The following is a 16,016-nucleotide window of genomic DNA, read 5'->3' as shown; positions in this document are numbered from 1 at the left end:
AGCAATCTGGAAAATAGGCTTGCACTATATCAATGTACACCATGTCAGGTCTGCAGTAATAATAAAATTAGATGCATTGGGTGTAACGAAGATCGCTGCTTATAAATACTGTTGGGGTATCTGTCAAAGGCCTGTTTTATGATAACATGTGCATTTCATTGAATTGTTTTTTGAGGAAACCTGCATACGTATAAATTAAAAGCTGGAGGAGGTGGTGAAGAATTGGAAAAAACAAAAAATGAGGAACAATTAATGGATAGATGCTTGACCTGCAGGAAATTGGAGAGGAGCATTCACAATCTGCCCATGCCATTTTGTATGCTTATTTTGTTTGATTGATTGTATTATATTTTACATCATATCAATCATCTGAGATCAAATTACACATTCTATATTAGATATATTATTTTATAGTTAGATATTGCTAATGAAGCATCCGTTTATTTGATATAGCTAATAAATTTATGAAATCACAATTTTTTCTAATTTAATTTGATTTCCATTTGTTTCATCTAAGTTGGAAAAAAACTGTTATAATGTGTGTATGAAGTTAAAAAATTACATTTGTGTTTATGTTGTAATTAGTAGATATCTATGACACCTGAATGAAAAACCTCTATAATGAAGTTTATAGGTGGTTGTTAAAAAGAGAAGAATCATTTGATTATGTAAAAGTAAAATCACATTTTATATTGCATTGTAATTGTACATGTATGGTATCACAATCGTCTGCATGGTGAGATTTATAAATTGACAACAATTAGACGAGGGTTTGCAAGTGGTTAGGGGAGAGCCAAATAAGGCATTTAATAACTATTTTGAGTGAGAATGGGTTTAAAACAAAAGGAACACAAAGGGATTAGAGCCATAAGAATTTGAGAAACACAATTGAAAACATCAAGAGGATTAAAAAGAATATTATAAATATATTCATGATATGGTCAAATTGACTACTTTATTCAAATGTGTCCAACTTGATAAATGACTATAAAGGTTAAATTTCATTTGATAAAATAGGAATCAAATAAATTTGCATCAGTTGCATGCCTAGCAAATATCAATAAAAACTAAGTTACTTGTGTCATATCTAAGGTTTGTTTACAATCCTTGATCAGAACTACATTGAGAATTCTAAGGTTTGTTTACAATGCTTGATCAGTACTACATTAACATTCTTGATTTTTTGTACTTGTTTCATATCAAGATTCTATAATAGAGAATTTAATCCATAATGTTCAAAGTTTGTGAATCATATGGACAACACTTTTTGTTTAGACAAATTAGAAATGATGGAACATTATCAAAAACATACCTAGTTAAAATGTTGGGTTCTCATTTGGATAACCAAGTTCGAATTCTAAGTGGTCAATCTTGCCTCAAATGCAATTACAAATATTAAAAAAAAGACTGTTTTATAATAAGAGTTAAGCATTGATTACATTATAAAAATAGCCATAAAATAATCTCATTGATTACACTACAGAAGTGGGCAATATGGAAGTGATTTTTTAAGTCTCAAAAATAATTTTAAGTCCATTTCAACTTGGGTTCCCAACTTCTATAACAATGTTGAAATGGACTTAAAATTATTTATATGCATAACCTTTGATTTTGACATCTCTCACATCAATATTCTATTAAAAAAGGCATGTAACAATGTTGTTTTAAAGGAAAAGAAAGAGTTTTAGAAAAGCCTTGAAAGCTCAACCACATCTTATAAATTGCTTGTGAATATCCTAAAAATGTTTATGCATGCTTATGTAACCATATTTCAAAGGTTTTGAACTTAAAACACAACAAAATATGTCTGAAAATCACCAAAACATAACATGAACAACCATATAGAAGGCAAAAACTTGAATTCTATTGAATAAAGGACTTATACAACAGTATAAATCTAGAAAATGATTTTATATTGCTTTGAAAGTCTAACTTACAATGCTACAACAATCACTAGGTGACTAAAACTGAGCTACAAGTTTATCTTTTTGCCTAAAAGAGCTGGAAGCTACAATGCTTTTGCAAAAGAAAGCAAGAACTAAAAAACTCAAAGCTTAGCAGTCGAGTATTTGTAAATTGCATTACTTTGACAATTTGCAATGTGTGAAATCTAAGAACATGACAAGTGTCCTTGTCTTGATGACTGGAAAAGTCTTCTATCTTTGGTTGGGTCGGATATAATTGATTTTGGTCATTTAAGACCCTTGAAAGTGTTCCAAACTAAAAATTTGATGAAGAATATCTTCCCTCTTTGACTGGTACGTAGGTAAGCCATTTAATTTTGCCTCTAGATACCTAGAAATGGTTGGAAAGAGTCTTCAATTGCCCCTACATTCCAAGCATCATCTGGAGAACACACAAGCTTCTTCTTAGATATTCTCTATTTGTTGTCCACCTCATCATCTTGCTCCTAAATCTACTCTCCATGATGTCTCTACTTCACCAAACTATTGTGGGTCGAATGAATATGAAAAAGGGCATTTACAACTATCATAACTACTCAAAAATGCATCATCATGACTCCAAATTGCTTCTTGAATTATTTTGTATCCATTGGGTGAATCTTATGCATGTCATAATGACCATTGTGAGTCTCAAAGCTCCCCATTTTACTAAATGCTAATACCTTGGTGTTTGTCACCTCATTGTCATCTTGAGAATGTTGCCATCTTCTATTATTGAAGAAAATGTGAATGGCTTTAGCTTATCCCCTTTAGCAATTTGTTGTAGCTTTGATTTGTCCATGAGGCTATGATTTGTACCTAATCTCCTCTTTTACTATTTTATGATAACCACTACTCAACCATGATGAATGTCGTTGTTGTTGTTCTCTTTTTGGTCATGTCTCCTATTAGCTTTGTCATACTTGTCTTGACACCTTATTGTTTTGTAGCAGACCTTTTCTATCCCTCCTTGTCTTCAAACCTACTAGGATTGTCTTCTTCACCTTCATATGTTGTATCTCTTGCAAAAATACTATTACTCCCATCACTCTATTAGATTTGCCATTTCAATCATTTACCTAGTGCTTCTTTTGGACTTTTATCACTATTAACTCTCTACCTTGCTTTATTCAATCTTTAGGTCTCTTCAATATATGCTTTCATGTTTCATGTAAGTTATCCTTATAGCTAATCATCATGGCATATTCTCACCCTGCATACTGATGGTTGTGCATTCCCCATATTTGAGACTGCCTCCAAGTTGTTGTTTTGAGTTTGTTCTTCTTATTGGTTTGTATTGTCCTTTTCAATGTGACAATATCTTAACCCTATTTACACATGTAACTTGGAGAACTATAGCATGCTATTTTCTAAGTAGGATTTCTTCATACTCTCATGACACTCCTCTCGATGATCCTCTCACAATAGTGCCTTCATAACTATTACTTGTAAGTGTATGCTCTCTACCAACCATGAATGTTGCATCTAGAACATGTAAAAGTATAGCATTCACTCTTGACCACTGTATCCTTTCACTCTTCATAAGTCTATATTGTCTTCCTTTAATACAACTGTAGACTTCTCTTTTAACCTCCAATATTGTCACCAAAACATCTTTCCACTATCATGTCTTTTACTTTCAATCTTCTTTGTTGGCCATGGGTTCCACGCTTATTGTGATGATTATTATGCAATAGTGGGCATGATATAGCATCATTTATTACTCCTCATGGGCCTGCTACTCTAACCCTTCTAAGTAACCCCTACTTCAAACTATTGTTCACAATTGTCACACTATCCTTTGTCATATGTGTCTTCTTAAACTTTTAAAGCATTTGGACAATTTCATGCAAAGATCTAAAAAATATGTGAGCTTGTAACAACGTAGAACAAGAGTTTGTTATGGTCAACAATTTTGAGAGCTCATTATTTCCTACATATATAATAGATCCAAGGAAAATTTTCTTTTAATTGTTGATGTAGCTTACTTACCTACTCATTTGTTCTTTGCCATCATCCACCATGTAAGATTTCTTTGTTGATGAGTTTAAAAATAAGCATGAATAGTTAGAGGTTGATCATTAGCATGGAGGTGAGAGCTCTAGTCAAATAATCTATTCTCCAGGAACCTTTCATGAGGCTTGTCAACTTCCATAGTAGCTGATATGAGAGGCATGGCTATATTCATTTAATCTATTTTAATTATCATTTTTTGTCCTTTAAATCTGAATGTGCTCTTTGAACTTCCATTATTCAACCATGGATTTTCATCGTACTTCTCCTCAATACCTTAGACCATTGTAAACATGGAATCCTCTTTCCCTTTGTATGATTGTCCTTGGCTTCAAATCTACACTATGCATAATGTACATAAAAACTAACATGGTGACCAGACTGCATTTGCAATCCTAAGACCCTTGCATATATTGTCACTCCCATCTATAGAAAGTACTATGTACTCAACAACAAATCAATGTTATAATCTATCATTATTACTATTTCTTGTCCTACCATGCTTTACATTCTCCACTTCTCATGCCATGTGCCTTCTTTAAGACTTGCGTCTAATTCATTTGCAATGACAAATTGTTCAACTTAAATTGTGTGTCTTTTGATTGCTATCAAGGTTCCTTCATCTTTGTTTGCAAACCATCACATAAATACTTTGTCCATTGTTGTTATTTGATAGTCCTTTACATCATAATTTTTTTTACAAATTTGAAAAATATGTTCCAGATTGACAATAAGAGGTTTGTATTTAGTGGTACTGCAACAAAGCCCTCTATAACATTCCTACCTAGCTCCCTTATATAATATGAAAATAAAGATATAGGACTGCAATGTGGTTAGAAATGTAAGTGGACTCCTAGAACATCTTTGTTGCCATTACAATGTGTCATGAAGCTCTCAATGTCTGCAACGTGCCCAAAAATCACACAACCTACTCATTAAATATCTCTGCAACGTGTCATATACCTCCATTTAATGGTTGCAACATGCTTTATACCAACAATCATGTTTATACAATGTATGCCAAGATCTTTAGGCTCTTTCAACACTGTATGACTCACTCCAATACCATCTACCAACAAACCCTAAACCTCATGCTATGCAAATGGAGGGAAAAACCCCCCAAAATACATTTTCAATCTTCTTTTCCTCTTTGCGTGAGACTGCGCCCAAAAATTTGTCTATCTTTTCTCTTTGTTCGGAGTAGAACTTGGTGAGCACAAAAAAGTTTCATTAAATATTTATGCCTTCAAATTTTTAAAAGACAAAATTTGGTAGAATGACAAAAGTGGTAACATCTTTGGCAACCTCTAAGGGTGTTTTCCTTGCAAAAACATCTAAGACTAGTTGTCTTAGCCAATCCATTGGGCATGGAGTCATGAGAGACTTGAAACTAACTCAAACTTAGTCTTGACCTGCTACTGCTCACACCTTTGACTAGCAAGAAACTAAACTAAAACTAACTCTACAGCTGACTCAAACTAAGAATAAATGTGCACCAACACATGGAGGAATTGAAAACTTAACAAAACTATGTGCTACTATACTCATTTGACCTCTAAAACCCTATCCTACGATGTACAAAAGATAGATTGTACCTCAAAAGAAGTGCTTGAGGTGAATCCCTTTTGACTAGGATTGGCTCTACCTCTCCATCTAGCTTAGACAACTGGATAGCATTGTGCTGCTTGCACTTAGAAATAATGGATGACCCATTCCAAAATGCATCGAACTTAGTATGTTTCCTAAGCCTTCTCTTGAACTCATCCCAATTCAACACTATGCCACCTTCTTTGAATGTTCTAGGGGATTCTCTTATCAAATGACCTCTTCATTTATGCTTGATGTATTTCTATTGTCTTCATGGATTCATTTCTCTTCTCTTCCAATTCTACCAATTATGCTTACCTCATTGCCATGGGTTCTTCTTCAATCATGTCTAGCTGATTGACCAAGTCAGGCGTTGGAAGCTCAAGAGAAATAAGCAATCTTTCTTTTTAAACATAAACCAACATGCAAGGTGACTATCTAATTGATCTTTCTTGAGTGATTCTATCAACCCATAAGGATCTTCTCAACTTAGTATGTCATGTCCTTTGGTTAACCTCAATAGTCCTCTTAATGATCCCAAGAAACTTCTTGTTCATGGACTCTTCTTTTACATTGCCTTGGGGGTAGTAATTAGAGAAATTATTTAGATAAACACCATTTCTAATAGCCCAATCAATTATCCTTGTTCCTACAAAAGAAAGAGCATTATCTGAAACAATAGACTTAGCAACACCAAACCTTGTAATCAACTCCTCATAAAAGTTTAAAACAACAGTCTCATTAGCCTCCTAAAATGCAGTTGCCTCAGTCCAATTAGTGAAATAATTAGTGGCTATAAGTACCCACTTGTGACCAACACTTGAAGGTGGATTTATGACTCCAATAAACTCCAGACCCCACTTCATAAAGGGTTGTTCCACTTGAATGGGTTGTAAAGGAAGGGCTACTAATTTCTCCTTTCCTACAAATATGGCACACTCTTTACATTAGCCTACCCATGAGTGTGCATCCTTAAATAAATTGGGTCATTAATAGCCCCCTTTCACTACTTTAAGAGTTATTTCTCTTGATGTAAAATGACCCCGAGTTGATCTTTCATGAAACTCATGCAACACTTTATCAATCTGATTAGCTTCTATACATATGAACAAAACACCATTAAAATCTTTCTTGAAGAATGGATTCCAGCCTATAAGACCTTATTTTTGCTCTATCCAAACCATGTGGATACTCACTAGTATATAGGGAAATTAATCATATCTTGCACCCAACTTGTAGAAGAAGTAGGTACAACTATTTGTTCTTCATCTTGTAGGGCTACGACAACTTCTTCTTGATTTTCTTCATGGATTTTGTGTCACCAACAAGCTATTCACACAAGTCTTTACCTCTAACAATCTTAGTAACATTGATCTCTACATCATACTCCACCACTTTGGCTACCCAACCAACTCTCTTATCATTTAAATCCTTAATAGAAATTCTTTCACACTTGGGTGAGCTACCATTAGCATAATCTTGTTATTAGAGAGCATATGTCTAAAAAAATTCAAACTTCTTACAATAGAAAGAACATACTTTTCAACAAATATATACCTCAATCCATAGTCCTTAAGTCCTTGGCTGAGAAAAGCCAAAGGGTGGTCCAGACCTTCATCAATTTGTTGTATTAATATGGTTGAGATGCTATCGATATTTCCATGGGCATATAGTATGAAATCCTTGGAGAAATTAGGATTCAGGAATGTGGGTGTTGTTGCTAAAGCTTCTTTAATGGCTGCAAAACTTCTCTTCTCATATTTAGTCCAGTTGAAAGGCACATTACTTCTCAACATAGATGCTAGTAGAATCAATAAATCAGCAACATCAAGTATAAACCTCCTAACAAAATTAATTCTTCCCAAGAAACTTTGTAATCCTTGTGTGTTCATAAAGGAAGAGCTAGAATTGCACTTACTCTTTTAGGGTCAATGGTAATGCCATGTTTTGACAGTACATAACCCATCAATTTACCTTCATGAACACCAAACACACACTCCCTTGGATTGAGAGAGATGCCAAAATCTATACACCTTTCAAAGTTCTATCTCAAGTGAGTTAGATGTTCCCTTGCATATTCTGAAAAAAATAGTAATATCATCCAAGTAAACCAACACTATTTTATACATCAAACCTTGAAAAGACATATCCATGGCTCTTTGAAAAGTTGCCCCAACACTAGACAAACCAAAGGACATCTTTTGTGGCCATGGTACCCCACTTGGTTGTGAAGGTTGATTTGAAGTGGTCCTCCTCCTTCACTAAAATTTGATTATAACCCAAGTACCCGTCCAATAGTGAAAACCTCTCTGAACCTTAAACAACTTGTAGGATTTTCTCTATAGAGGGCAACGAGTAGTGGTCTTTAAGTGAGGCTTTATTCAAGTCCCTAAATTCAACACACAACCTTATCTCTCTATTTTTCTTTCTAATAGGTACAAGGTAGGAAACCCATGAGGTGTGCTTGATAGGGAAAATGATACTACTCTCAATCAGCTTATTCAATTCTTTCTTCATGAGAGGCTCAAGTTTAGGATTCAAAGGTCTTTGTTTTTGTCTCAATGGTTTGGCATTTGATTCTAATTCAATGGTATGTTGAGAAAGTTGAGGATAAAATCCTCTCAAATCACCATATTCCCATGCAAAAACATCATTAAACATCTGTTGTACATACCTTACCCCTGGCTTGAGTAACTTACCCTTGAAAAATTCTATTTATTCATAATGATCTTGTTAGACTTGCATGCTAGCCTTTTCCTTCCTCACTTTATCATCAAAATTAAAAAAAGATCTCAACATCACCAATCCTGTGGGCAATTTGTTTGTTTTCAACTGTATGATTTGATCCTCATATGACTGACTTAACTTTTCTTGATTCCTAGCTGAGAACTTTTCTTCTTCCATCAAAAAGTTCACTATCCGCCGATCACTATCAAACAGTTACCAATGAATGTTATTATTAGGTATATTAGGCCTAACAACAATTTTAGCATGCTTTGATCCTTACAACTGTTGATTTCTTTTGGAATATCAAACTCAGCACCTATAGCAGCTAACCTATCAACATGTTTATTTTGACTTCTAAGTATGGACAATAAATTAAAAGCTTCAAATTCCTCTATCATATACCATACCTTATGCTTATAACACTTCAAAGCATCATTCTTTGTAATATGAAGACCTCTTACCTAATTTATAATGAGCTCACTATCACCAAATACCTAAATACAACTAACTTTTCTCTTCCTTGCCCATTCTAATCCATGAATCAAAGCTTCATACTTAGTCGTATTGTTAGTGTCGCTGAAAGTGAATCTAAGTGAAGAATAATATTTCTCACCTTCAAGAGACACAAGCATAGAACCTCCACTAACACCATTCTTGCTCCTTGAGCCATCAAAATACATCCTCCAAACTTCACCATATAGATGTTTAGACTACTACTCATCACTTTTTTCAATATTAGGCATCTTACAATCAATCTCATGCATCAAATACACACCAAATCCAATTTCTTCCAATTGTTCACTCAGATCAGATATATGATTTTCAGCTACCGACTCATCAAGAATAATGTCTGGTATGTCTTTAGTTTGTGTATTACATTCTTGAAGAGCAAACATTTCTTCTTGTTCATTTGCAATCAAGTTGACATTGATAGGACTTGGAATGTAAGGTTCAATATGGTCCTTGGCTATAGTTTTTGATTTGATTGTTACCTTAGTGCCATACCTATTCCTAAAAAGCATATGGGACCAATCCAAGGACAAGTAGCCACTTATCTTTACAGTGAAGTATCTAGGTAGGCACAAAGCAAAATACAGAGGAAGGTCTATAACAAAGATATCCTATTAAATGGAAAAATTGGGGCATGCATGAAGAGTCAAGCTCAAACCTTTAATCACTCCCATTAGTTTATGGTAATATAACATTTATTTCTATTGCATAACCCTTGTGGAAGGTATTTGGTTCTGCTGGTTAGATTCCTAGTACTATAAGTTCTTCCAATTCTTAAAAATAGTATCATAGTGTTAAATTAATAAACCTCTTCTCATTTTTTAGAGTTTTTTAAGGGAATTTTACAAGGTGTGTTATGGAGAAAAATGGACCTAATGATTATGTTTAGAAGGCCCAAAAGCTTATAAATTTATATAATGATAGAGTTTGGTGATAGAAAAAATTGAACATTTTTGGGGGTTTATCTAAGTGTCATTATACTAGTACATACAATCGTACAAATATGTACAACTATATGACCAACATGTATACAATTTGAATGACGTGTAGGATTGGTGGAAGTAGTTAGCTAGAAAGGTTTTTTTTCAAATTTTTACAATAATGTGCCACCACTTACACTTGGTATGGTTTGATTAGGAAAAAGAATTTAAAAAACTATTTATTTAAAAAAAATTATTAATAAAAAAATAAAATCCTTGGGATACTTGTTCCTTGCCATGAGCCTACCATGACAAGGGTGGTGGGTGATTTAAACCACCCACTCCCATTAATGTTTTTTTCAAATAATATACTTTTTGCTAAAAATTTAAAAATTCTATAAAACCCATGTATACTAGTCTATATAGTCTGAATGTGGCGAGCTTCCGCATTTAGCAACAATTCTAGTAGATTTGATGATAACTTCGTGATGATGTTAGCAAGTTGATTTTTTTTTTCTCTCCTTCAATTGGCAAATTGTTTTTTTAATCCCATCTTCAAAGGCTTTGTTCTTTCTCATACAAAATTTTATATACAAAATCATTTTGGGTGCAATCTTTTGAAGTGCGTGTTTTTCTATGTAGTTTATAGTAGTTCCTTCTATTTCCTTTCATCCTCTACTAGAAATATTTTTAGCATGTGGTTAGTTTTGGACATTGTAAACATCTATTAAATACTTTTTTTCTTTTCTTTTTAAATGCACTAAAATAAAGTGCCACTTATTGTACTTATATATTATGAATCTTGGACATCATGTTGTGTCATTATTGTAAGAATTTCAAAGGACATACCATATCTTTCCTTTGTTAGCATTATGGAGGGTTATTATTATTGGTGCTAATGCTTCTTTATTTTTTCTTTGGAGTGACATATGTATCTAGTTGTATTACTATGTACTAGAAAAGTGTAGCAACTAGTTACCCATGTACTTTAATGAGATGTAATACATACTTAAGGAGGTAACCTTGCATCTTTAGTTTGTAACTATTTGTCTCAATTTGCTCTCTATAAATCTACAACTTTCTACCATTAGATATATAATCTGCACATAGAGAAGAAGGAAAAATGGTTGTTTTTAGGGGGTTTCCTATGTCCAACCCCAAATGGGTATTTTTAACCTCCACTATAGCTATGGTGATGAAAAAGAGAGCTTACCCTTGGTAAGGTAGAGGCTAAATCTGAAATGAAATGTTGAATTGACGGGATTATACCTCAAGATTGATAATATTGGCGATTTAATGGCCTTTAATAAAATCATCCAAGTGTTGATGCAATAATATTATAAATCATAACAAAATCACTCATGAAAACATACTTGAAGATAAGTTGTAGCTTGATGCTCCTTGTACACAAATCTTCTCTTGAAATGGAATTGCTAGATTTGTGCTTATATAAAAATGAATTAGAAATGATTCCTTTATATAGGGATATTTGAGGCATTTTCACATTTAGGCTAACTTCTGATAGTCATATCAAAGATTCAATATTAGATCACAAATGACAAGAATTGATAATCTAAATGTTCAAATTTGGGCCCCTTTTGGAGGGACTATAATTCTAGGTGCCCTAGTCCCCTAGGACTATGGTGATAGGTACCATAGTCCAATCTAGGAAAGGGAAAAATAAAGGTGGTTACAGAGTGCACAAGATTAGGACATAGGATTAGGTCACCTCATGAGCATATGATGATAGTTTGGATGTGATAAGGCCAAAATAGTCTTTAAATGACCCAAAAGGAGGCATACTAAAGCAAGGCCCTAAAAAGAGTTAAATTGTAAAGGGGGTACAATTTACAACAATACAATGATGAATAAAAAATTCCTATGATAAGTTCTAACATGTAAGAACTACACTCTATTACAGAATGGACAATTGTCATGAGGCATATTTGCATGGAGAAGTTGGGAACCCAAGTTGGGTAATGATAGGTTGTAAGATAATAAACTATTAATAGTCATGATAAGTTGGGTAATGATAGGTTATAAGACAATAAACTATTAATAGTCAGTTCAAAAGTGCATAGTTTCTTCTTGTAGAGAGAAATGATAAAAAAAAGAATCATCTAGTATCCTCATGTTCATGGGATTAAAATCTTATTCATAAACTATTAATAGTCATGATAAGCTAGGTAATAATAGGTTGTAATACAATAAACTATTAATAGTCATTATAATGATTTCTCTTGCAGATGTAAGTGTTGTCAGTTATATTGATTCTATGATAGCTATAAGGTGTGTTAGAGGATCTACCATACCTATTTATAGAAAAAATTGGGTACTGAAGTTTGGAGGTACATAAGAGGAGCTAGATAATCTTGCACAAGTGTCATTTGCATGCTTACAAGTGGTTCAAAAATTTGCCACATGGATTTGAATGCTCATCTCTTTGGTCTAGAAGCTTCTTCCTTGGTTATTTTCTCTATATATTGGATGTCTTGGAGAGCATTTTATATGTTGTGATTTTCAGGTAGTGCTATGTTGTCAAAGTAGCTTCAAAAAGTGACACTAATGACATCTTGTGAAGAAAACTTGATCTACAAGTGATTGTAAAACCATTGTTTATCCTAATACACTGAGCAGACTTTTGGAGTGTAGGGTTTTTCTCTCGAAGGGGTTTTCCCACATATATCTTGTCTTGTGGTATTATTGTTTTGTTGCATATTGTTTTATTCCTAGTATGTGTATATCATTATTGTAACTATTAAGCATTTTTAAAAAAATTGCACCATCTCATCTCATTAAATTGGTGTAGCAAGCATTTTTGTGTACCTTATTTTCTTTCGTATATTCCTTGATTCATCCTGCAAAGTTGAGAACCAACAACCCATAGACATTGGGGAGACTACAAATAGATTTTCAAGAGAGGCACCACCCTTGTGATTCATGATTTTCTATCATGTAGTTCTACTAGTAAACAACAAGGATAATTATGTATTTTTTTTTTTTTCTAACATTATAAGTGATGATGCTTGGCTCATTGACTCAAGTTGTTCCTATCATATGAATCTCTACAAGGAATGGTTCTCATTGTAAAAATCTTATAATGAAGGAAAACTTTTCATGGTAACAAAAATACACATCAAAATGTTGGTAAGAGAAAGGTAAAATTATGTTTCAATGACTGGAGGATGAAAATGCTTAGTAATATTTTGCATATTTCATGACTTACAAAAAACTTACTCTTTGTATCCAAGTCAAATATTACGGAGTGTATGTGAAATTTGACAAGTTTTGTTGCAAGTTTGTTATAAAAATATGGTGCTAGCTAGAGGCTCTTGATGTGGAACTTTGTTTAGGTTTGATGCCAACATATTTTATAAGTATAACAATGTAACTAGCAATTCTAAAAATGTATGTATATTGTGGCTCCAACATTTGGACCATATTGAACAAAGAGATCTTTGAACCCTTAATAATCAAATATGGTTGATAGTTTTCTATTTTCTCTTATGATCAATTTATGTTTGGAAGATAGAATAGAGCATCTTTCTCTTTTCAAAATTATAAAGCTAATATATTATTAGAAACCATTCATTTGGAAGTTTTTGGTTGATTGGATGTGGATTTTATGGGTAAATATTTTGGTATAATGTCACTTTTATTGATGATTTTTCTACACACTTGGAACATTTTCTTTGTTCTAAATGTAATTTTTTTTGCAAAGTACAAGGAATTTAAGGCACTTTAGAGAAATAAATAGATAAGAAAATAAAGATGTTGATATTTGACAATGATATTTGACATTGTTCTAGGAAATTTGATGATTTTTTATAAACCTTCAAGTACTATTCAAAAAAATACTACCCCTATATTCTAGAAAAATAGGGTTACAAAAAGAATAATACAGACCTTAATAGAAAGATTCAAAAGTATGTCAATTGATGAAAAATCAGATTAATGATTTTGGGCAAACTACTTGTTACTTGGTAATGAATTTCCTTTTTTGGTTCTTGTTGATAAAAATCCTTATGAAATGTGGACAATAAACCTTTAATTTCACAGATAGGTGAATCTGATAATGAGCATTTTGTTCATGTTTCTAATGAAAAGTAATCTAAGCTAAATCCTGTAGACACCCAAAATTGCCCAGTCTAATTAAATAAATATTTTATTTATTTAATTATCTAAGCTTAATTCTTCTATTAATTAAATAAATCTTTATTTATTTAATTAATTCATTTATCCTCTTCTAGCCTTATTTCTCATTTAAATAAATACATTTATTTATTTAAATTATCCTTTTCCTAATTTAAATAAATATCTTATTTATTTAATTATCCCACTTCTTCCATTAATTAAATAAATCTTTATTTATTTAATTAAGTCATTAACCTTTTCTACCCATGACACATGTCATTCATCTCTTAATTCATACACTACCTACCCCTTTCATTATTTTATTATTTCTTTTACCTACCCTCTAATCATAGCCGACCTCCTTTTACACCTCTCAATCTTATTCCTCCATTTCATATAGTGTTTTCTATATAAGGAGATACTTCCTTCATTATCAACCCTAATCATTCATTCTAATGAATCATCTTAAGGACTTGACTACACTACGATCCTACTTGCAACCACATTCCGTTCTTTGTTGAGCTCTTGTGCATGTAAAATCTGAGAGCAAATATATCAAGCAAGATCAATGGAGATAGGAAGAATGGAGATTCAAACCCTATTGGACATGTGATGGTATAATCTTTGTGATTTCATTTGATTTGCATTGTCTTAGGTAATCTTCATATGTTATGGTGGATCTTTGTTCTTGTTAGGCTAGGGTTTTGTGGTTGAATTCATTTAGCCTTTCAATATTGTTATTATTGTTATCCATTTTCACCATATACATTTTGGCACGCTCGGTGGGACTCTTGTCCCTTTTGCATTTAACATCCTTCTTGCAGATTTTGTATTTTGAAGTTGCAGATTTGACGTTTTCGACAGCATTTTGATATTTTCGCGTCTGCGCACTTTCGGATCGCGTTTTTGATTTTCTGGCGCATCTGCGATATCTGGAATCGCGTCTGTGTTATTGGCAGTATTTTATTTTGCAGGTTCCGCGAAAGCGCGTTTGTGTTATTAAGTCGCATCTGCAGTATTTTTAGCCGCATCTAGGTCTAGAAGTCGCGTCTGCGTTTTGGAGCCGCGTCTGTGTCTCACAGAACCGCATCTACGTCAGGAAGTCGCGTCTGTGTCGAGGGTAAACGCGTCTGTGTTCACCAGTTTCAAATTTTGGGTTTTTATTGATTTAGTTTTCGGATTTTGCATTTAAGGTTTCAGATCTGGTTTATTTTGAGCTAACATTTTCAGATCTAGCTAATGAAATTGGTGCAGCTTGTCTTGAAAGCTAAATCGTTTGGTTGAAGGCCCCTATTTTCAAAAAGTCTTTTGGGTTTAAAATTTACCTAACTTGTGTGCTTGCAGGAAGGGGTAATCATTTGAAACAATCCAAACTACTAACAACTCTTTGTTGCAGATCCTTGGCAAGGGTTTTGGATTTTTATTGTGTGCCTTGTTTTCATAAACTAGCAAACACTTCAATTGGTGCACTAAAATTGAATCATTGTCTTTTGTGTCTTGAGCAATAGGCTCTTTTTGTTTAATCTTTAGAGGGCCTGTCTTCCCGTGTGGTCATTAGGACTACTAGTGAGAAGAGAACAACCCAAGTGGTAGCGAGGAAAACCCACCTCTTCCGAACCACTATAAACAAATGTATTCATGGTGAAAACTATGGATAACGTGTGCTGATTAGTTCATACCGACACTATGTCTCCCCATAAACCCGTTTGATCAAATTTATTTGATCAGTTGTATGGCGTAACCCCTACCGGCTGGGAGCCTTCTGTATTTACAGAGCTGAAAGTGTCGCATGTATGGCCACACGAGCGGATGCCCTTACTAGCACCTTTTTTTTTTAGAAGCCCAAATCCTTCTAGTTGTTGGGGCAGGAGGTCGGACCTTTGGTAGCGGCCCACACACATACGATTCTTAGTAGAGATACAAAGTTCGCCACGGGGAGTTTTCGTGGGGACTGATGCTTGGCTGACCTGAGAAGTGAGTGCTGAGGGTGGAGCCAGTGAGGTCAAGCATCTAAGTATCCGCTTTGAATAGCATAGCCTCAGAGATAAAACCCCATGTGGGATCAACAACTACTGTCTTGGCCAGCCATAAGAATTGTGCTTGACTTATTTTAAACATTCAAAACATTCAAGACCAAACAGCAAAACATTGTGTCTTTTGTGTCTTCAAGTGTATGCAACAC

Source organism: Cryptomeria japonica, chromosome 9, assembly GCF_030272615.1.
Source record: "Cryptomeria japonica chromosome 9, Sugi_1.0, whole genome shotgun sequence".
NCBI lineage: Eukaryota > Viridiplantae > Streptophyta > Pinopsida > Cupressales > Cupressaceae > Cryptomeria > Cryptomeria japonica.
This window is presented reverse-complemented; position numbering follows the sequence as displayed.